The sequence below is a fragment of the Giraffa tippelskirchi genome, chromosome 13 (genome assembly GCF_054371585.1).
Source record: "Giraffa tippelskirchi isolate mGirTip1 chromosome 13, T2T-mGirTip1v1.2.pri, whole genome shotgun sequence".
NCBI lineage: Eukaryota > Metazoa > Chordata > Mammalia > Artiodactyla > Giraffidae > Giraffa > Giraffa tippelskirchi.
Window position 1 is genome coordinate 94,610,950 of NC_137287.1, and position 24,458 is coordinate 94,635,407.

Sequence of the window (24,458 nt, forward strand, 5' to 3'; positions counted from 1 at the left end):
ACAAAGATAAGGCAATTATGGTAAAATGTTAATAATTTAACATTAACAATGTGGAGAACACACTCAGCCAAACAGCAAATAAATACTAAAGGACTAAAATCATACAGGCCATATTCTTTACCTACAATGCAGTTAAATCTATTAATCCATATTAAAAAACCTCACAGTTGAAAATTAAAAGGCACACTTATAAATAACCCATGGATCAAAGAAGGAAACCACAATGGAAATTAGAAAATAGTCTTAACTGTTACTGAAAAAATTCCAACCAAAATACTAGTAATCTGATGCCATCAATGTATAAGATAAAAAGATATTACTGTAGGCACCATGATCAAATTGTGTTTCATTTAAAAACTCCCTTTTTAATTAATGAAAGGTAGCTGCCAAGGGCTAGAGGGAGGGAGAATCAGGAACACACTGGTAAAAGAATACAGAGTTCTAGTTGGGAATGATGAAAAAGTCCTGGAAATGGATGGTGGTGATGATATCACAACAATCAATATGAATGTACACCAAACTGTAGTAAAAATGATATATTTTGTTACATATATTTTACAATAAAAATTACATAAAATGAGACTAAAAAACATAAAGTAATATTTTCTCATGAAGAGTTGATTAATATAATTCATTATATTGACAATTTAAAGAAATATCAAACGAGCATTAAGAGACGCAGAGAAAGCATGATATACAATTCAATATCCACTCATTAAAAGCTTTTTTACAACAAGGAAAAAAATGGAAGTTCTTTAATCTGACAGTGTCTACAGCCAAACTGCCCTGAAAGCACAGGGTAATATTCAAAAAACTATTGCCAGATCAGATAACACGGCATGGCATATAAAATCTTGCACTCTTCTTTTAAAATTCTTTTAGAATTATTTGAAATGTAAAAGACAGAAAATGCAGTTAACTCTTCAGTGCTGATAAATACTGTTTTGATGTCAAGAACAATTACCTTAACAGAAAAGTGATTCTTTTATTAAGCAACTAACAAAAAAACTGGGGTCAGATCAACTTTAAAATCAAAACCATTCTGAGCTTCCAACAATTTTTTAGTATTTAATTTTAATAAAATCCAACAATTTTTTAATATTTATTTTTACTTATTTGGCTGCACTGGGTCTTAGTTTCAGCACGTGGGGTCTATTAACAGTTCCCTGATTAGAAATCAAACCTGGGCCCCCTGCATTGTGAATATGGAGTCTTAGCCAATGGATCACCTGTGAAGCTCCCAATAGCCAACAATTCTAAAGAACAGAACAATTCTGATTCTTGTTCCGTCACTCAGTTGTGTCTGACTCTTTGCGATGCCATGAACTGCAGCACACCAGGCTTCCCTGTCCTTCACCATATCCCAGAGCTTGCTTAAACTCATGTCCATTGAGTCGGTGATGCCATCCAACCATCTTGTCCTCTGTCATCTCGTCTTCCTGCCTTCAATCTTTTTTAAAACATATCAGTTTTAATTGCCAAGATTATTCCAGGGCAAGAGTTCACTTCCAATCACTTCTCTCTGGCTTGCGTTCCTCCATGGCCCAGCCAAGACCATCATTCCAGTTTATTCTCGAATTTGCTCTCTCCTGCCCTACCCAACCGAGGCCAGCGAGAGAGGTGCGGCCCTGCTGAATCTGCAGCAGCCAATCACCGTCAAGTCCAACAGCCTAGACGATTGTGGTCGGCCAGCGCAGAACACACCATCTCGCTCCAAGCCCCAAGGTGCAGACAGACGTGTGTTCTGAACGATGTACAGGCCTCTTCACAGCCCAGTGTCAGCGTCCACTGGCCTGCAGCCAGGGTAGATCTAAGGTCATAAGGCCACTCGGATGCAGTGGTGCTTCAGTCTGCAAGGCAGGACCCTTTGTTCAGCTGGTAAAAGTCAACAAGCTGGATCAGGTCAGAGAATTTGGTGTTCCCATCGTCAAGGCTGAAGAATGTCTGCCCATCATTCTTGCAAGGTAAGATCTGGAAATTTTTAATTTTCTGATGATGACACAGTCTGAAGACAAATGCCTTTGGATTACTCTCCTGCCTTCAATCTTTCAGTGAAGCCCAAGAATACTGCAGTGGGTAGCCTATCCCTTCTCCAGGGGATTTTCCCCACCCAGGAATTAAACCGGGGTCTCCTGCATTGCAGGCGGATTCTTTACCAGCTAAGCTACCAGGGAAGCCCAATTGTGTTTCTAGAGAAACCTTTTCCAAAAGAGTTGTCCTTATTAGAGGATTCACCAGAAAATTATGCTATCTGAAATTAGGTAATCACTGATATCTTTTTATAGCTAAAATGAATAGCCAGGTACATCAACTCTGACATTTTTTTCAGACTAAACTCATTCAAGTCATGCTCTCTTCAATTGAGAGGGTTGGAGCCTGGTGTATCCATTCATTTGTGGGTGAGAGCAGGTGAACACTTTTGTGATAACCATCTCAGCCTTTCTTACGGTTGTTTCATGTAAATAGATGGAGTCACCATCTATGAAAACCACCACTATCTTCAGACTTCTTTATTTTCAATTTAAGTTGGATTTGTCATTAATCAGCCACTGTACTCATGACTTCAAAGTCTTTTTCTAATCAACAAAATTCAATTATGAGAAATGACATTTAGAAAACTGCCTCTTATTCGGGCATCTATGGACTCTGTTGAGACAAGCAAAGCTGTAATAAGGTTACAGCAAAATCACTACTGCAGAGCTTCCCTGATGGCTCAGTGATAAAGAATCCACTTGCCAATGCAGGCGACATAGGTTCGATTCCTGATCTGGGAAGATCCTACATGTTGAGGAGCCACAACTATGGATCCTGTGCTCCAGAGCCCAGGAGCCACAACTACTGAAGCCCACACAGCCTAGGGCCCGTGCCCCATGACAAAAGTAGCCACCAAAATGAAAAGCCCAAGCACTGCAACTATAGAGTAGCCCTTGTCTGTCGTAACTGGAGAAAAGCCTGAGCAGCAACAAACACCCAGCATAGTAAAAAAAAAAAAATAAGTAATTTTTAAAAAAATCACTACTGCAAGAGTTCTCAAACTTGAGAGTTATGGACTACTTTTTAAATGAAACAAGATTTTTAACACACCTTCACTGCTAATTAAAATTCTTTTATTAATGATTAAATATAAACGTAACACTGTGCTATTACACAGCTATAAAACCAAAACAAATTTATAAATATAAAAATATAAAACCAAGATTCAAATTAACAATATTAATAGGTAACAATAAATTCAATGCTGAAATTAAATCACCACTCATAACATAGCTACTGGATCACCTACTACAAGTTTTTGTGTGTTTGTTTAAGCTTGCAGGCCTAAACACATATGTCATATAATACCAATTCTCCCACCACTTTCCCATTCAAACAACTACAAGCAAGTTGCCCACTGTGCCCAGCACTACTTGGCCTTCCCTTGGTCCCACAAACTACTTAATTACAAATAAAGATGTAGCTTGATCCTAAACACACACGAACATGGGTGCTGAAAGTGTGTGGCAATACTCAGTTACAAGGTCAGCAATCTACATGCTTACAGTTCAGATTATTGAAACTTTTAAAACTATTCGAGTCTACTCAGAGAAACCTCTCTCCAAAATATATCCAAGGCCCTCCATTTGAGAAACTGCACTACAGTATGACTGTAGAGATACTATTGAAAACATTCTCTGTATCACACAACACCCCTTTTAAGAGGAAAATGCCTCAAACCATAATGCCAGGAAAGGCTGTTTTTCACTGCTGATGATAGTTTATATCTTCTAAGACAAGTCAAAATCTTGGAATCTTTGGCTACTGTAACTTGAGAGCTCAATATATAGTCTTCTTTAAATAAATGCACAGGATCTAATGAACTGCACTATCATTCCCATGCCTCTCTCTTACCATAAGACCCTTACTTTCCTTTTATTCTGACTTGCTTATGTGGATATTTACGTGTTAAAATTTATTTGTCCTTATTGGGTAGATTATGAACCACACACTATAAAGTCAAAGAATACCAAAGAAAATATGCTGAATAGAATGTATCCTTCCCACCAGTAATCCAGTTCCCCACTCCTCAGTAATGATTATTATTGACTAGTTTCTTGTCTTTCTAGAGAGTTCCTAAACACAATCTCTCCAGAAACACATACACAATGGGTATTATACGAACTTCAGTAAAGTCCTTCAAATTCTTCTTAGAATGAACTGGGCCATGAGTATTTCCTTCACTGGTCGTAATATTTTGGAAATTAGAGTGTTTCAGAATTAAATAATTTTAGAGAAAGATTTGAAACCATCAAGTCCCTTATCACTTTACAGAGAAAGAAACTGTGACCAGGAAAGACTTGACTAAAGTCACAGTGTTCATTAGTACTGCCAGAAATAGAACTGAGGTCTGTTTACTCCAAACCCTTTCTTTATACAAGGTCTACTCAAATTTCTTTACATTTTCTATAATTATCAGGTGATTAATGAGTCTTAACTGTATGAAATTAGAACAGGAAGTTCCCCTTGTAAGGATCTTTTCTCAGGAGGCTGAACCATTGATTATTTGGAATTAAGTTTAGTCACCATCCATACACAGATCTGTCTGCACCAAACAGAGCAACACATATTGATCATGACTAACATTCTTGGTAATTTCCAAGAAACAAAGCTGAAATTAGTGTAGCTACACAAGGAGATCCAATCAATCCATCCTAAAGGAGATCAATCATGGGTGTTCATTGGAAGGACTGATGTTGAAGCTGAAACTCCAATACTTTGGCCACCTCATGTGAAGAGCTGACTCATTGGAAAAGACCCTAATGCTGGATAGGATTGGGGGCAGAAGGGGACAACAGAGGATGAGATGGTTGGATGGCGTCACTGACTTGATGGACATGGGTTTGGGTAGACTCCTGGAGTTGGTGATGGGACAGAGAGGCCTGGCATGCTGCAATTCATGGGGTCGCAAAGAGTCTGACATGACTGAGCGACTGAACTGAACTGAACACAGCCCTTCAAATCATCACAAGAGAAGGAAATATTATACTATAGACTCCCACATTTTGGTTTTAATCAGTATCTGTTCATTGATAAACATGTCTGTTTACTATATCCTAGCACTTTGCTCAATGATAAACACCAATGTACTGAACTCCTAATGGAACCAATAAGATGCTCCTCAATACATAATTGTCTTCAATAAACTAACAGGAAATTAGACATGAAAGTGAGTAATTAAAATACATTTTGATCAATACTTGTTATTCCAACCCCAAAAGGAGCAAAGACCAATTCCTAAGAGAATTCAGGAGACTTCACTAAGTAGGTAATACTTCAGCTGGGTCTAGAAGACTAAGTAGTAGCACGGTTACTTAAGTTTTTACTTATTTAATGAGTTTAGTTTCATAAACTAAGTCATACAGGTACAGTCTTTAGCAATTACACTGAAGTTTCAAAACAGCAGCATGGTGTATAATAAAAATGCTAAATATGAATTCCTTTAGATAGGCCATGGAGAAACTCCAGTGTGACAGGAGACCCAACAGATCTACCTCTCTAGTTCATATAAGCTGCCTGGCTTCCAAAGACATATTTGAGTTTGTATTCCCTAATTTAGTGCCAAAGATAAGGGAGATAGAAAGAGGAGATGAGAAGAAAAAGACATCTTAAAAACCACCTGGATTTTCAAGTCATTACAGGGACTTAGTTTTCTGTTTCAAATTTCCAATTTTGGAATCAGAAAATAAAACCTACAAAACTAGAAAATGAACAGGAAAAATCAGGAAATAAAAAAAGACAGCTTAAGATTCTGAGTGAGGTTAGGCTCATGAAGAACTGAGTGAACTCAACTGCTGCCATCAAACTCAAAGTCCAAGTAATATGAATCTATGCCCAGCAAAATTATGTATTACCACACATCTTGGACCACTGGGATCCTTCTAAAATTGTTAATCTGCAAGTGTCAATGTACAGATTATAAGTGTCTGGATTATCACACAATATGATTAACTGACTTGACAGAAATAAGCACAGGATCTATAACTAGATCCCCCTTTATGGATCACAGCCTTGTCCTGTAGAAGGGGCTAATGTAACTCAATGAAGCTCTGAGTCATGCCGTGCAGAGCCATCCAAGGCGGAGAGGTCATAGTGAAGAGTTATGACAAAACATGGCCCACTGGAGAAGGGAATGGCAAACCACTCCAGTACTCTTGCCTAGAGAACCCCATGAACAGCATGAAAAGGCAAAAATACGTGACACTGGAAGATGAGTCCCCCAGGTGAGAAGGTATACAATATGCTACTGGGGAAGAGTGGAGGGCAATTACTAATAGTTAAAGAAAGAATAAAGCAACTGGGCCAAGGCAGAAATGATGGTCAGTTGTGAATGTGTCTGGTGGTGAAAGTAAAGTCCAATGCTGTAAAGAACAAGATTGCATAGGAACCTGGAATGTTAGGCCCATGAATCAAGGTAACTTGGACGTGATCAAGCAAGAGATAGCAAGAGTGAACATCAACATCTTAGGATCAGGGAACTAAAATGAACAGGAATGGACGAATTTAATTTAGATGACCACTGTATCTACTACAGTTGGCAAGAATCCTTTAGAAGAAATGGCATAACCCTCATAGTAAGCAATAGAATCTGAAATGTAGTACTTGGGTACAATCTCAAAAACGACAGGATGATTTCGGTTCATTTCCAAGGCAAACCATTCAATATCATGATAATCCAAGTCTATGCTTCAACTGCTCTAATGTCAAAGAAGCTGAAACTGACTGGTTCTATGAAGACCTACAAGACCTTCTAGAACTAACACCAAAAAACAGATGTTCTTTTCATCAGAGGGGGCTGGAATGCAAAAGTAGGAAGTCAAGAGATACCTGGAGTAACAGGCAAGTTTGGCCTTGGAGTTCAAAATGAAGCAGGGCAAAAGCTAACAGAGTTTTGTCAAGAGAACACACTGGTCATAGCAAATATCCTCTTCCAACAACACGAGATGACTCTACATATGGACATTCACTATACTGAAATCAGACTGATTATATTCTTTGCAGCTGAAGATAGAGAAGCTCTATACAGTCAGCAAAAGCAAGACCTGGAGTTGACTGTGGCTCAGATCATCAGTTCCTTATGAAAAAATTCAGGATTAAATTGAAGAAAGTAGGGAAAATCACTAGGCCATTCAGGTATGATACAAATAAAATCCCTTATGATTATACAGTGGAGGTGACAAATAGATTCAAGGGATTACATACATTAGAGAGCCTGAAGAACTATGGATGAAGGTTCTGAACACCATACAGAAGGCAGTGACAAAAACTATCCCAAAGAAAAAGAAACGCAAGAAGACAAAGTGGTTGTCTGAGGAGGCTTTACAAAGCTGAGGAAAGAAGAGAAGTGAAAGGCAAGGGAGAAAGGGAAAGATACACCCAACTGAATGCAGAGTTCCAGAGAATACTAAGGAGAGATAAGGCTTTCTTAAATGAACAATGCAAAGAAACTGAGGAAAACAATAGCATGGGGCAGACTAGAGATCTCTTTAAGAAAACTGGAGATATCAAGGGAACATTTCATGCAAGGATGGGCACGATAAAGGACAGAAACAGTAAGGACCTAACAGAAGCAGAAGAAATTAAGAAGTGGCAAGAATACACAGAAGAACTATACAAAAAAGATCTTAATGACCCAGATAACCTTGATGGTGTGGTCATTCACCTAAAGTCAGACATCCTGGAAAAGGTCAGTTTTCATTCCAATCCCAAAGAATGGCAATGCCAAAGAATGTTCAAAGTACCGCACAATTGTGCTCATTTCATATGCTAGTAGGGAGAAGGCAATGGCACCCCACTCCAGTACTCTTGCCTGGAAAATCCCATGGATGGAGGAGCCTGGTAGGCTGCAGTCCGTGGGGTCGCGAAGAGTCGGACATGACTGAGCAACTTCACTTTCACTTTTCACTTTCATGCACTGGAGAAGGAAATGGCAACCCACTCCAGTGTTCTTGCCTGGAGAATCCCAGGGATGATGGAGCCTGGTGGGCTGCCGTCTATGGGGTCGCACAGAGTCAGACACGACTGAAGCGACTTAGCGGCAGCAGCAGCAGCATATGCTAGTAAGGTTATGCTCAAAATCCTCCAAGCTAGGCTTGAGCAATACGTGAACCAAGAACTTCCAGATGTCAAAGCTGGATGAAGAAAAGGCAGAAGAACCAGAGATCAAACTGTCAACATTCGTTGGATCATAGAGAAAGCAAGGAAATTCCAGAAAAACATCTACTTTTGCTTCATTGACTATACTAAAGCATTTGAATATACAGATGACAACAAACTGTGAAAAATTCTTAAGAGATAGGAATACCAGACCACCTTACTTGTCTCCTGAGAAACCTGTATGTAGGTGAAGAAGCAACAATTAGAACTGGACATAAAACAGCTCACTGGTTCAAAAACTGGGAAAGGAGTATGACAAGACTGTATATCGTCACTCCGCTTATTTAACTTATATGCAGAGTATATCATGCAAAATCCCAGGCTTGTTGAATCACAAGCTGGAATCAAGATTGCCAGGAGAAAACATCAATAACCTCAGGTATGTAGATGATACCACCCCAATGGCAGAAAGCAAAAAGGAACTAAAGAGCCTCTTGATGAGGGTGAAAGATGAGAGTGAAAAAGCTGGCTTAAAACTCAACATTCAAAAAACTAAAATCGTGGCATCCAGTCCCATCACTTCATGTCAAATAGAAGGGGGAAAAGTGGAAGCAGTGACCGATTTTCTTTTCTTGGGCTCCAAAATCTCTGCAGATGATGACTGCAGCCATGAAATTAAAAGATGCTTGCTCCTTGAAAGGAAAGCTATGACAAACCTAGACAGCATATTCAAAAGTATTCAAAAGTAGAGACATCATTTTGGCAACAAAGGTCCATATAGTCAAAGCACTGAAAAACTGATACTTTCCAAAACTGCGGTGCTGGCAAAGACTTTTGACAGTACCCTGGACAGCATGGAGACCAAACCAGTCAATCCTAAAGGAAATCAACCCTGAATATTCATTGAAGGACTGATGCTAAAGCTGAAGCTCCAATACGTTGGCCACCTGATGCAAAGAACTGACTCACTGGAAAAGACCCTGATGCTGGGAAAGATTGAAGGCAAAAGAAGAAGGGGGCAGCAGAGGATAAGATGGTTGGATGGCATCATCAACTCAATGGACATGAATCTGAGCTAACTCCAGGAGATTGTGAAGTACAGGGGAGCCTGGCATGCTGCAGTCCGTGGGGTCGCAAAGAGTGAGACATGACTTAGCAACTAAACAACAAAATACCTAGATCAGTCTTGAGACGGTCAGTAAGACAATGCTGATTGGAGGAGCTGATCCTTACGTAAGAAATTATAATTTGAGGTAAAAAAGAGGGAGATGCACAGTCAAAGACAGAGAGTCTGAAAGAGCACAGCACAGTCATGGATACAGGGAAAAGTTAAGGCTAAAAGGTTAAGAGGGGTTGGTCACAAAAGCTTGCTCTGATAAGGACTTTGGATTTTATCCAGAGGATTTCAAACTGGGGAGTGCTGTGATTAGATAAGGAAGTCAAAAAGATCACTCTTGGCAGCAATGTGACACATGATCTGGAATAAGGAAATAATAATGGGCACTAAGTGAGAAGAAAACCAGAGCTGAGGGACAGAAGAGGTGGGGGAAAGCAGGCAATTTTGAGAAATATTAAAGTTAAAACAGATGCGACTGTATCACCAACCATAAGAACAATGTCATTCAAGTTTGATTTACTGGGTTGTTTCACTCATCAAGATAGAGAATATAAAAATAACACACTTAAAGGGAAGAAGATGTGGTCAATTCTGAGCCTGTTACAGGTTCCTGGGAAACTGTCCAATGACGATGAGAGTAGGTCGATGGTCATCATCCAGTGCTAAGGACGAATTTTCTCCTAATTAGCAAAGAACTGGAAGTTGAAACCCTAGGCATAGGCATGTAGCTTAAAACACAAGAGTACTCTTTGGTAAGTCAAGGAATGGTCAAAGTGAGGCCTAAGGAAACTGACATGTGGCCAGAAAGGAAGAGAAAAACAAAGAAAGTGTACCACAGAACTCCAGGGAAGATGGTTTAGGGAGCAAATGTTGCACAGTTTATCCCATTTACTCAATCCTTCTCTTGTCTCTTCCTCTCCCATCCTTGCCACATTATCCCCCGCACTGAAACTCTTGCAAGATAAAAGTTACTCTGTGATCAATTATACAGCTAGAGCAACACTGTATCCTCATCAATTACTAGGGAGGAAAGACAAAATCAAGATCATTATAATATTGAAAACTTTATTTCAGTAAAACATTTACTCAAAGTTTACTACACACAAAAAACTCTGCTAAGCACTTGAGGTGCACTATCTAATCCTTAAAACAAACATGCAGTAAACCAGTACTACCGATGAACCCATATGTTAGATGAGCAAACAGTCCCAGAAAGGTTAAGTACTTTGCCCACGTTCACAAAGAACTGCAAGTAATGGTATGGCACAGGGCCCTGTAGGGCTCCTGGGCACAAGGCCTTTCTGTTTCCCCCATTTCTTTGATTATAGGCAATAGCTTTCATTCAGTCTCCATGACCTTCTTTGAGTTCCAGTGGGCAGATTCAAGCAGTTGTTAATTAGGGAGGAGGGGATGTGAGATCAAGGAGAAACAGCCAAAAGTAGCTTTTGGGCAGGGTCCTGTTTCCCCATCAACAGATACACATAACGGTATCTTTATGCTATTTTGCAGACACTGAAACCCCCTCCAGGTGGGAGAAGTTAAAGATTAAAGATGGTCATCTGCCCACAAGCATGTAGACCCCAGACCCATTGGATCTACCTGAAGGTTGATGATGTTGACTCCTACTTACCTTACCACTAACCCATCAGAAGAATGTCCGAGAACCGATCATGCTCTTTGAACAATTACTTTAAAACCTCTCACCATCGTCCCCAAGTGGGGACACACAGTTTTGAGGGCATTAGCTCACTGTGGCCCCCTTTGCCTGGCAAAGTAATAAAGCTACTCTTTTCTACTTAACTCAAGCTTTTGGCATCAGGTATAGGCTATGAACTCTAGCCACTTTCAACTCCCCAAATTAAAATAACTATGGGGGGTGGGGTGGGAGAGTGGTTCAAGACAGAGGAGGTATGTGTATACTTACGGGTGATTCACGGTGTTGTTTGGCAGAAACCAACACAACATTGTTAAGCAACTATCCTCCAATTAAAAACAAATAAACAAAATAACTATAAGGTCTGACGAGGAAAAATGAAAGAAACACAAGCCCAATCTGATTCAGAAAAAAATATTAAGAGGTTAATTTGAAAAAATACAAAATAAAACACACGGAGGGTTGTAAAACAAACCTCAAACACTGATTCCCCTATTGATGTCCAATTCAGAACTCTAATATAAGGAAGGGCACCTCTTAAGAATTATCCTGGAAACATAGAGCCTTTAGTTTTCTCAGTCTTGATCCTTTGACCAATAGATAACTGCACTGTGGTTCTATATTTTCAATCTATTAATTCAGGCTCTCTTACAGATGCTAAAGCTGTCCTCCTTAACTGGGTAAATGGCATTACAACTCCAGCAGAAAAAGGTGTTAGCAACAAGATGAGATATATCAAACTCACAGTTCTTCTAAGTTTAGGATGTGTGTTTTTTAAATGCTGGTAATTCGGGTGCTGGAGAGGACTTGATCTCCTTGCTGTCCAAGAGAGTCCCTTGGACAGCAAGGAGATTAAACAAGTCAATCCTAAAGGAAATCAACCCTGAATATTTTTTGGAAGGACTGATGCTGGAGCTGAGGCACAAATCCTTTGGCCACCTGATGCGAAGAGCCAACTCACTAAAAAAGACCCTGATGCTGAGAAAGATTTGAGGGCAGGAGGAGAAGGTGGCAACAGAAGATGAGATGGTTGAATGGCATCATCAACCCAATGGACATGAGTCTGAGCAAATTCTGGGAGACAGTGAAGCACAGGGAAGTCTGGTGTGCTGCCATCCATAGAGTTGCAAAGAGCTGTACTCGAATGAGCAACTGAACAATAACACAAATTCAGATTCAGCTACTGAAAAGCACAGGAAATCTTAAAAGAATCTGTTTTACTACATTTATAAATTTAATTTCTTAGTACTGCTCAAGTGCTTAAGGTGGTAACTCTAACTTGTCAAGGACTGGTGGTATTTGACAGATTAACAGTATAAATGTTTTTTAAATATCTAAGAAAATTAAATTCACTAACAAAGGGGTATGAAGGAATTTAATCAGTTAAGCTGAATTAACATTAAAGAGCAAGTGAAAGTTATTGGTCTTATTTCTCTACAAAAACTGCAATGCTAATTACAAAAATTACAGTAACAAGACTAAAGAAAAACTAAGTGCAATCCAGAACACCATCATCCCTGGCCAAATTTGCTTTGCTGCTGCTGCTGCTGCTAAGTCGCTTCAGTCGTGTCCGACTCTGTGCGACCCCATAGACGGCAGCCCACGAAGCTCCGCCATCCCTGAGATTCTCCAGGCAAGAAGACTGGAGTGGGTTGCCATTTCCTTCTCCAGTGCATGAAAGGGAAAAGTGAAAGTGAAGTCGCTCAGTCGTGTCTGACTCTCAGCGACCCCATGGACTGTAGCCTACCAGGCTCCTCCATCCATGGGATTTTCCAGGCAAGAGTACTGGAGTGGGGTGCCATTGCCTTCTCTGAAATTTGCTTTAACAGTCACCAAATGAGTCTCTATACTCTGTTCAATTCATTATCCACAGTAAGGACAAACCTTTGACAGCACACTGGCCAATCAATCAATGTGTACATCCTCAAAATGTTTCCCAACAAATATGACAAAAGTACTAATATATACAAATACTACAGAAACACTCATTCATTTCCAAATGTAATAAATGACTGCAATAATGGTTCAACCATTACTACTACTACTAAGATACTAAACTTGTTTTTAAAATATTTAGTGTGATCCATAAGATCAAATATTTCTCATTATGCTTGAAAATCTCATTTTAATATTTTGTGACAAAGCAATCTGCAAGTCTGGTTTCAAACCAGTATTTGACTTTTTTTTTTAATGTGGACCAGCAAACTCTTTATTGAATCTGCTACAATACTGTGCTTTATATTTTGGCTTTTTTGGCCATGAGGCATCCTAGCTCCCAGATCAGGGATCAAATCCACACTCCCTGCATTGGAAGATGAAGTCTTAACCACTGGACCATCAGGGAAATCCCAATAGTTGGTTTTAATAGCTATCACAGTCAAAAAGAAATATGGTTCCAAAAGGAAGAAGTACTATGGCTGTGCTAACTAAATCGTGATATTTATTTTTCCAACCCATTCAATTATACAAACATTTCCCTTTAAATTTGGCTAGCAAATATCTATCTTCCCTTGAAAAGGAAACTGCTCTTAAAGTTACTCCTGAAAATTAGTCAAAAGATGTTACTTTTTCTAACAAACGGATGTGAAACACACTAAAACTAAAAGTAAGAGCAAACTCTATAACCAACCCTTATATACCAAGTATCCAGTGTCAATGATTTATTAATAATGGTAAATAATCTACAACTCTCAGACACAATGAGTTATCTTAGAGCAAATCCCAGACATCATATCATTTCATCCATAAATACTTCAGTACTTATCTCTAAGGAAAAGGAATCTTTTAACATAATACTATTATCATATCTTTATAATAAAGAAAATAAGAAAATAAAAAATAAATTTTCATAATTCTTTATGAAAATAAAAAATATTATATGATAATAAAACAACTGTTTAAAAATCATTTAATATATTAAGTGGTATTCAAATTACTCCCAAATGTCTCATAAATATTTTTAGTTGGTTTGTATGAAACAGGAGCTAATCAAGATCTATACATTACATCTAGTTAATATGTCTCAAATCTTCTCTAACCTATAGTTATTTCTCTACTTTTTTCCTTGTCACTTATTTGAAGTAACTGGCTTCATCTGTCCTGTCAGATCCCTCCCACTATGAATTTTCTAATTATATTCTGTAAGCTGACTGTTAGATCTAGGTGCTTAATTTGAGTCAGGTTTGGCAGAGAAAGAATATTTCATGAATGGTGTTATATTTTTCCTATTGTACCACATCAGAGGAACATAAAGTTTGGTTGTACCCATTTTAGAGATGTTAAGACTGATTAGAAGACTGTCTCATCCTTCTATTGTAAAGTTCCCAACTGGTTTTAATAGCAGCTGATGATCAATGCCAAGGTCCTTTACTTCATTAGTAGCTCATCTGGAAAATTTTTAGAAATAAATTTGAATATGTTTATCAGGCAAGCAATTTATGTTTCCAAGGTTTTCCATGTGTAAAAATATGAGAGTTTTTATGGCTGCAACAAAATCACAATGAGATCATGAGTCACCGAGGAAATGCAAACCAAAACTACAGTGAGCTATTACTTCACACCACTAATAGTCAAAGACAGCATAACAAATGATGGGTGAGGATGTGGAAAAACTGGAACCCTAGTGCACTGCTGCTGGGAATGTAAAATGACACAGTTGCTTTAGAAAAGAGTTTGGCAATTCCCCCTTAGAAGTTTAACAGAACCACTTAACCCAGCAATTCCACTCAATATCCAAAAGAAATGAAAACATGTGTCCACACATGTACTTGTACACGTATGTTCACAGCAGATTAATCATAATAGCCAAAAAGTGGAAACAACCCAAAAATTCACCAACTGATGAATAACTATATATCCATACAATAGATTATATTATTCAGATATAAAAAGGAATGAAGTACTGATATATGCTACAACCTGAGTGAACGTCCCTTCAAAACATTATGCTAATTAAAAGAAGTCAGTCAACGAAGACCACATTTTATGATTCCATTTATAAAACTGTATAGAGGCAAATTCACAAAGACAGAAAGACTAGGGGCTGCCAGGGGCTGGAGGGAGGGTGGAATGGGGAGTGAAAGTAATGGCTGCAGGACTTCTCCTTGGTGTGAAGAAAATGTTCTGAAATTAGATAATGGTGAGGGTTTGCACAACTCCACAAATATACTAAAAATCACTGAACTGAACTGTACACTTTAAAAGGGTGAAGTTTATAATATATAAATATCACAATAAAGCTTTTTCTTAATTACAAGGAAAATGCTATCCCATAGCACACTTATAAGAAAGAAAGACATTAGACAATTATTCCATACAGCAATGTTACAAAGGCAGTCGTTTATTCTTAAGAATGTCTTCTCCAGTATAACTTTCCTCCAGTAGCCCACAAAAGAAGTGATTTTTCTTGGATTTCTTTCAATAAAGAGAAGCTAGCAAATACTAAGACATGCTACAAGCTTCTATACTTTTAAAACCATGTAGCAAACCTCCCACACTGAAAAATTTGTTCTAATATTGCTTGTTCAAATCTTCAGCAACATTTTCTATGCATCTTACAGGAGTTACAAGGAATACATTTTAGTTTCTTGACATATTATTTTCCATATACAATATCAGAGTTTTTTGTATTTTTTTGGGGGGTGGGGGGTGCCAGTGCAGACAGGAAGACCAGCTAGTGGTATATGCCTTTCTGTTGTTTCTAACAACAGAAAACCCTAATATAGATACTTTAATCATTAGGTCAGTAAAATTATTTACGGCATCTGACTGAATAGCTTATGTCTTTTTTTCTTTTTCTTTCTGGCTGCATAGCCAGGCCTTGTAGGGATCTTAGCTCCCCCACCAGGATTGAACCTGGGCTGGGGCAGTGAAGGCATGGAGTCCAAACCACTGGACGGAAAGGGAACTCCCTAGCCAACGACTTTAAACACCACAGGGGGAGGACTTCCCCGGTGGTCCAGTGGTTAAGAATCCACCTCCCAATGCAGGAGACGTGATCCCTGGTCCAGAAAGATTTCACATGCTGTGGGGCAACTAAGCCTGTGCATTCCAACTACTGAGCCTATTCTCTAGAGTCCATGCTCTGCAACAAGAGAGGCCACTGCAATGAGAAGCCAGGGTACCTCAATGAAAACTACCTCCCACCTGCCCCCAAACCCGCCTGGCCAACTAACCCCAGCACAGCAACAACCAACCAACACAGCCAAAAAGTAAATAAATTAAAAAAAAAAATCATTAGGAGAAAGAAAATGCAGAGCTTCTCTTTATGCTCCAGGTGCTTAGTTTTCAAATGGCTTGGTACTAGTGATGGCTATATCTCAGGTTCTACACAATCTTAAAGCAAGATTCCTATAATAACAGAGGATGTAAGTCCATAGGGTTCTTTATACTTTCCAATGTAATACAAGCTGATTTATTAGCTCACTAAGACTTCATGATAGGAGCTAGACAAAGGTCAGTGCCATTTTGTTTGTTTCCTTGTGTTTGCATTATTAATATTTTCTTCAATCACTGGTTTCTTTGCAGGGATCATTTTAAGCCACTTGTTCATTTTGTGAAAGTCAGTTTAATAAAACTTGATAATATAAACTGTTATTAATGTATGTATACAGCTCTGCTCGCTTACTGCAGAACTCCCCTCTCTTACTTCTGGACATCTAAAGTTCTGCAGTTAACACTGTTTGACCTATAGACAAAAGAAGATGCCAGTGATAGTCTCTAATGTAATATTTTATCAATTTTTAGATAAAAATAATTAAAAGTTCAGCATCCCAGCATCTTATCTACCTCACTCTGAAAACTACTGCTCCGGACTGCAGCCACAGCGAACTTTTCACAACTGCAAATCAGATCAGTTCACTCCTCTTTGAAATCTCTCAAAGGCTTAGCTCTGCCTTAAGGATCAAGTCCAAAATCCTTGCACAGCATATAGGGCCTTCAACTCTGGTCCCTGCCTTTCTCTAGTCCAGTGGTTCTCAACTCTGGCTGCATATTAGAATCACCCAGGGAGTTAAAAAAATATACATATATACACTCTCTCAGTCCCTTAACCAGGCCTATTATGTAATAAAAATTCCTGGGGGTGGGCTATCTGCATCCCTGATTGTTTAAGTTCCCCAGGTAAACTCAAAGTGCAGCCAGGATAGAGAACTACCCCCTACTACTCACTATGGTCAGTCAGCTTTTGATGCTAACCAAGCTCTCAATTAGGCCTTGCTACTCAAACTTGGTCCACCCACCAACAGCATCTTCCTCACCGGGGAGCCGCTTAGTAATGCAGAATCCCAAGTCCCACCTTGTTGTTTAGCTGCTAAGTTGATTCCAACTTTTCGAGGCCAGAGGCCATCGACTGCAGCCTGCCAGGATCCTCTGTCCATGGGATTTCCCAGGCAAGGACAGTGGAGTGCATTGCCATTTCCTTTTCCAGAGGATCTTCCCCACCCAGGGATCAAACCCACATCTCCTGCACTGGCAGGCAGATTCTTTACCACTGACCCACCAGAGAAGCCTAAGTCCCACCTAAGACCTGCTGAATCAAGACTTGGTATTTGAACAAGACCCCTATGATGGTTCGCATGAACCCTCAAGTTAGGTACCTAAGGTATCAACCCCCTTCCTAGCTCAGGGATTTTGTGTTGTTTAATCTGCAAGTGTTGTTTACCTGTTGAACTTCTCTGGCACTCCCAAGATATCCTATTCTTCCCCTCTGATTCTATCTGTAATTACCATAAGGTAATTAATGTCTGCCTACTGAATTAGTCCATAAGGATAGACATCACATCCATGTTGTTGTTGTTGTTGAGTCACTCAGTTGTATCCAACTCTGCAACCCCATAGACTGCAGCACACCAGGCTTCCCTGTCCTTCACTATCTCCCGGTTTCCTCAAACTCATGTCCACTGAGTCTATGATGCCACCCATTCATCTCATCCTCTGTCACTCCCTTCTCCTCCTGCCCTCAATCTTTCCCAGCATCAGGATCTTCTCCAGTGAGTCAGCTCTTTGCATCAGGTGGCCAAAGGATTGCCACCTCAGCTTCAGCATCAGTCCTTCCAATGAATATTCAGGACTGATTTCCTTTAGGATTGACTGGTTTGATCTCCTTGCTGTCCAAGGGACTCTCAGGAGTCTTCTCTAACACCACAGTTCAAAAGCATCAATTCTTCAGTGCTCAGCCTTCTTTATGGTCCAACTCTCACATCCAAGTGACTACTGGAAAAACCACAGCTTTGACTATACGGACCTTTGTCAGTAAAGTGATGTCTCTGCTCTTTAATATGCTGTCTAGGTGTGTCATAGCTTCCCTTCCCAAGAGTAAGCGTCTTTTAATTTTACAGCTGCAGTCACTGTCTGCAGTGATTTTGGAGCTCAAGAAAATAAACTCTGCCACTGTTTCCTTTGTTTCCCCATCTTACTTGCCATGAAGTGATGGGACAGGATGCCATGATCTTAGTGTTTTGAATGTTGAGTTTTAAGCCAATTTTTTCACTCTTCTCTTTCATCCCCATCCAGAGGCCCTTTAGTTCCTCTTCACTTTCTGCCATAAGGGTGGTGTCATCTGCATATCTGAGGTTATCTCCTGGCAATCTTGATTGCAGCATCCTCCTGGCAATCTTGATTCCAGCTTGTGATTCATCCAGCTCAGCATTTCTCATGATGTACTCTGCATATAAGTTAAATAAGCAGAGTGACAATATACAGCTTTGACACACACCTTTCCCAATTTTGAAGCAGTTCATTGTTGCATGTCCAGTTCTAACTGTTGCTTCTTGACCTGCATACATGTTTCTCAGGAGGCAGGTAAGATGGTCTGGTATTCCCATCTCTTTAAGAATTTTCCAGAGTTTGTTTGACAAAGGCTTCAATGTAGTCAATGAAGCAGAAGTAGATGTTTTCCTGGAATTCTCTTGCCTTTTCTATGATCCAATCAGTTCAGTCGCTCAGTCGTGTCCGACTCTTTGCAACCCCATGAATTGCAGCACGTCAGGCCTCTCTGTCCATCACCAACTCCCAGAGTCCACACAAACCCATGTCCATCGAGTCGGTGATGCCATCCAATCATTTCATCCTGTCGTCCCCTTCTCCTCCTGCCCCCAATCCTACCCAGCATTAGGGTCTTTTCCAATGAGTCAACTCTTCGCATGAGGTGGCCAAAGTATTGGAGTTTCAGCTTCAACATCAGTCTTTCCAATGAACACTCAAGATTGATCTCCTTTAGGATGGATTGATTGGATCTCCTTGCAGTCCAAGGGACTCTCAAGAGTCTTCTCCAACACCACAGTTCAAAAGCATCAATTCTGCGGCGCTCAGCTTTCTTCACCGTCCAACTCTCACATCCATACGTGACCACTGGAAAAACCATAGCCTTGACCAGACGGACTTTTGTTGGCAAAGTAATGTCTCTGCTTTTAAATATGCTATCTAGGTTGGCCATAACCTCCCTTCCAAGGAGTAAGCGTCTTTTAATTTCATGGCTGCAGTCACCATCAGCAGTGATTCTGGAGCCCCCAAAAATAAAGTCTGACACTGTTTCCATTGTTTCCCCATCTATTTCCCATGAAGTGATGGGACCAGATGCCATGATCTTAGTTTTCTGAACGTTGAGCTTCAAGCCAACTTTCTCACTTTCCTCTTTCACTTTCATCAACAGGCTCTTTAGTTCTTCTTCACTTTCTGCCATAAGGGTGGTGTCATCTGCATATCTGAGGTTATTGATATTTCTCCCAGCAATCTTGATTCCAGCTTGTGTTTCCTCCAGCCCAGCGTTTCTCATGATGTACTCTGCGTGTAAGTTAAATAAGCAGGGTGACAATATACAGCCTTGACGTACTCCTTTTCCTATTTGGAACCAGTCTGTTGTTCCATGTCCAGTTCTAACTGTTGCTTGCTGACCTGCATACAGGTTTCTCAAGAGACAGGTCAGATGGTCTGGTATTCCCATCTCTTTCAGAATTTTCCACAGTTTATTGTGATCCACACCAATGGATGTGGGCAATTTGATCTCTGGTTCCTCTGCCTTTTCTAAATCCAGGTTATACATCTGGAAGTTCTCAATTTATATACTGTTGAAGCCTAGTTTGAAGGATTTTGAGCATCACCTTGGTAGCAGGTGACACACATCCATATTACTCTGGGGTATCCCTAACTCACAGCACAATGTCTGATATTTTCTACTGAATAGCACCCAGTTTTCTATTTCATACTAATATGATCTTATCCTAAATTTCCTCAATATTTCTGTCATAAACTATGTCTTTTTTCAAAAACAAGTTGGCTTTAGCTACATAACTCTTGGATATGATAGATATCACAGCACAATAGCTAATTCAAAATCGAAATGAGCTACCAAAGCTCATTTAGTAGCTCACTTAGTTTTCTAACGTTTTTCTGAAGAAACATACATTAAACCTAATTCAAAGTACTATTACTTTTTTTTTAATTAACAAAATTGATTTTTAGGTTATATTTAATAGCACTGGTATTACTGTCAGGATATAGAGCCACATAAATTGTTAATGGTGTTATAAACTAGTTCAACCTTTCTAGACACCAATTTGGCAATGAAACCATATTCTGACACAGTGAGCCCATTTTAGGGTAAGAATTCCAAGAAAATAATCCAAAAGAAGTGTTTCAGGGGTGCTCAGAAGTACCATTTACAATAGTAAAAAGGAGAGGAAAAAGAAGAGGAAAAAGGAAAATAAAAAACGATTGTACAAACTACAGTTACCAATGCATAGACTGCTATTTTGTGATTTAAAATAATAAACAAAATGAGTAAAGATAAAATGTTTGATGTTATTCAAAAATCAGGGCTTCCCTGGTGGTCCAGTGGTTAAGAATCCGTTGCAACTACTGAGCTCTCATGCCCTAGAGCCATACTCTGCAACAAGAGAAACCACTATGAGAAGCTTGCACACTGCAACTAGAGAGCAGCCCCCACTCTCTGCAACTAGAGAAAGACCTCACTTGGTAACGAAGACCTAGAATAGTCAAAAATAAAAATCAATAAATTACAAAAATCATACTCTGCATGTACTTTACCTACCAAGTACAGATAAAAGGTAATAACTATAAAAAAAAAATCTATGCCTATACAATGACACAAATAGATGTGAACTTAAAGTACCTCAATTTCATATTTAATGGATTCTCTTTTCTATAGAGAACATATTAAAATAAATTTTAATGTTGGGTTATTTATGGGTTTGTTGCTCAATTATATTGTTAGTGTTACAGTATTGCTAATTTTGTTGTACTCAGAGTCACCAAAAAAATTTCTTCCGATTTGGCATTTGTTAAATAGTAAAAAGACAAGGCTCTACATTTGGCCAAATTCTTGCTTAAAATTCAAGCTTCACTGGACCTCATTTTTTCCACATGAAGGTAGAGAAAAACAATGCAACAATGTTTACAAATCAACTCTGAGAACTTCCAATGAAAGATGCTGGGCAAATACAAATAACAGGGCTGCTTAAAAAACCACCACCACCCACCATCTTGCACAAGTCACTCTATCCTTCTGAGACTCAATGTCTCCCTCTGCAAATTGAAAGAAACAGGATAAAATCAAATGGGGGGAGAAGGTTAGGTGAGAGAAAGCATGTGGAAAAGCATCCCAGGCTATCCTGATATATACCTTGATAAAGATTCATTTGAGTTCCATTCACATCTTTAGAGAGAGGATAAATAAGCACAATGGGCTTCCCTGGTGGCCTAGAGGTTAAGAATCTATCTGCAAGGCAGGAGTCACAGGAGATGCAGGTTCGATCCCTGGGTCGGGAAGATCCCCGGGAGGGGGGCATAGCAACCCACTCCAGTATTCTTGCCTGGAGAATCCCATGGACAGAGGAGTCTGGTGGGCTAGTCCACAGGGTCGCAAAGAGTTGGGCATAACTGAAGTGACTCAGCACACACTCTAAACTTCAACCATCTCTGGGGAGGTCAGGCAGAAAGAAGATATTTCTCTATTACATACTTTCAAACGGCTGAAATTTTTCTCCTAAGTATTATCTTTTTCTCAAAATTTCACAGTATTCTCTTTGGACCTCACTCTGGGTTTAAGAGGCCATGATTCTGCCTCTGTGCGGCCTGACCACTGCCTCTTAAATTGGAAGGGCATGAGCATCTGGCCCCACATTGCCGCCGAGTGGCTTTTCCAAAGCCTGGTCTGCCCAAGTCCCTGACCGCCTCTAAAATCCTCCTTTAAAGTCCCCACTGCCCAAATTTTTGGGCTTCCCAGGTGGCTCAGTGGTAAAGAACCTGCCCACCAATGCAGGAGATGCAGCAGATGTGGGTTCAATCCCTGGGTCAGGAAGATCCCTTAGAGTAGGAAATGATATCCCACTCCAATATTTTTGCCTGGAAAATTCCATAAACAGAGAAGCCTGGTGGGCTACAGTCCATGAGGTTGCAGAGAGTTGGACACGGCTGAGTATGCACATCCAAACTTAAATACAGCACTCACAGCCCTTCAAGTTGACCTAATCTCATCTCCCATCCTTCTTCTCTCTACCCAATCCAACTATGTTTAACCTCTCCTTGTTCCCCAAGGGCAATGGATTGCTTCCACCTCCAAGCCTGCCTGTGCTGTTCCCTCTTTCCCGTATCCTGTCCACCATACATAAACTCCTATCCATCCTTCACGACCCAAGGCCTCCTCCCAGTCAAGGTTTCTCAGGCCAACCAGAGAAGGAATGCTGTCTATACAGCCAGGTAGATACTCTGGAACTAGACTGCCAAGATTCAGATCCTGATTATTCCCTCATCAGCATACTGTATGGGCTCAGTTTCCACCCTTGTCTAGCAGGAAGCCACCATCAGAGGGTAGAAAGGAGTAAGTAAGATAATCCATGGAAAGCATTTATTATCTAGCCTAACACAAGGCAAATAAAAGGTATTATCACACCCTCACAGTATCTGTGACAAGTATTTGTATCCACCTGTCCTGTTTTAAGCTGTGAGCCCCTCAAAGGTAAAGATGTGACTTCCTCCCCAAGCACTTCGTCTGGCAAACGCCATGAATGTAGTTCAGTCAGAGAATTGGCTTTTCTGGTTCTGGATTTCACCTAGATGGTAAATCAGCATCTAAAATGTACCCAGTGAACAGCCTCCTAGATCGCACTCTGCCTCAAAGTATACGTTAGCCAGGGCACTTCAGATAGGCAGAGGTGAAAAAGAGACCATGGGGCTTTTGGCCTTTCAGAGACAGTGGAGCAGATTGAAGGCCAGTGGGATATGAGACCTGTCAGTTCCTACCTGCTAATTACTTATGGGGCTGGATGGGACGCACATGTAGATGGGAAATCAAGGTACTAAAAGTCCTGGCTTCAACATACTATCAGCCTGGCTGCATGGCAAGCAGGAAACACTCATGAAAGATTCTCTCAGGAAGTGGGTACCTGGAAGTAAACATAAGGGGAAGAGATGGGACAGGACCTGTAAGACAATTGGGAGGAAGAAGCTCTCAACATGGGAGATGAACAGCTGAACAAGACACAGCTCCTACCCTCATCAAGCCTCTCAACTGAAAAGGGCTTTAAAGAGGTGGAGCTCAGCAGGTAAAGGTGGGGAAGAAAGAGCAAGAAAAAGCATCCAAATGTGAAAAGAGGAAGGCAAGCAATTCTGAACGACCAGAGAAGGGGATGAAGGGAAGGAGAACTGAAGGATTAATCTAAAAATAAAAGAGTAAGTTGAAGCAAGGCTGTCAAGGGCCTTGTATGACTTGTTAAGGAATTTTGGGCTTCATTCATCCTATGGCAAAAGGAAAGCAAGGGAGTTTTAAGTAAACAAGTGATAGCATCAGATCTGTGTTTTGTAAAGGAGTGGCCAGGCAAGGGGCTTCCCTAGTGGCTCAGACAGTAAAGAATCTGCCTGCAAAGCAAGAGACCTGGGTTCGATCACTGGGTTGGGAAGATCCCCTGGAGAAGGGAATGGCTCCCACTCCAATATTACTGTCTGGAGAATTCCACAGACAGAGGAGTCTGGCAGGCTACAGTCCATGGGTTCACAAACAGTAGGACACAATGTTCGTCCATCTTCCACCAGCAGTCCTCTCCTCGCCTACCATCTTCTGGTTCTAGAGCTGCCTAACAGCAAGCAGGTGGCAAGAGATCTTTCTGGAGATGTGACTGGTTCTAGAGCAGGGATCCCTGAGCAAAGGCTCCTAAAGGCATTCACCCTCTTAGAAAGGTTTTGAATATTCTTCTTTTCCTGTCTTACAAATATCATTCACTGACCTCAAAAGAAAAAAAAGAAAGAAAGAAAGCTCAACACTGGGCTCAGCTCTGCCATTATTATTTTTATCTTCAGGAACTAATTTTTCAAGAAACGATATTCTTTGTGTTATTCACGAAACTAAAAAGGAGAGGGCATGCATTCCCAATTGGCTCATTTTGAATTCTGGGCAGCTCTGAGCCCGTTTTCCTTCTTTAGCAGCCTCAACTGCAGGGAGTGGACAGAAAAGAGAGGGTCCGGGGAAAGAAAAGTTGCTCACTGCGAGAGCAAATTTTCTCATGCCAGGAGCTCTCCTCTTTCTTCCCATCAAATGGACCTGAG

The 24,458-nt window shown here is 40.2% G+C and overlaps 1 protein-coding gene across 50 annotated transcripts in view; it reads right to left on the bottom strand.

The window, feature by feature from the left end:
* Positions 1-24,458, bottom strand: part of PTPRA (protein tyrosine phosphatase receptor type A) — a 173,045-nt gene that overhangs the window by 147,987 nt on the left and 600 nt on the right. The gene's annotated exons all lie outside the window — the stretch shown is intronic.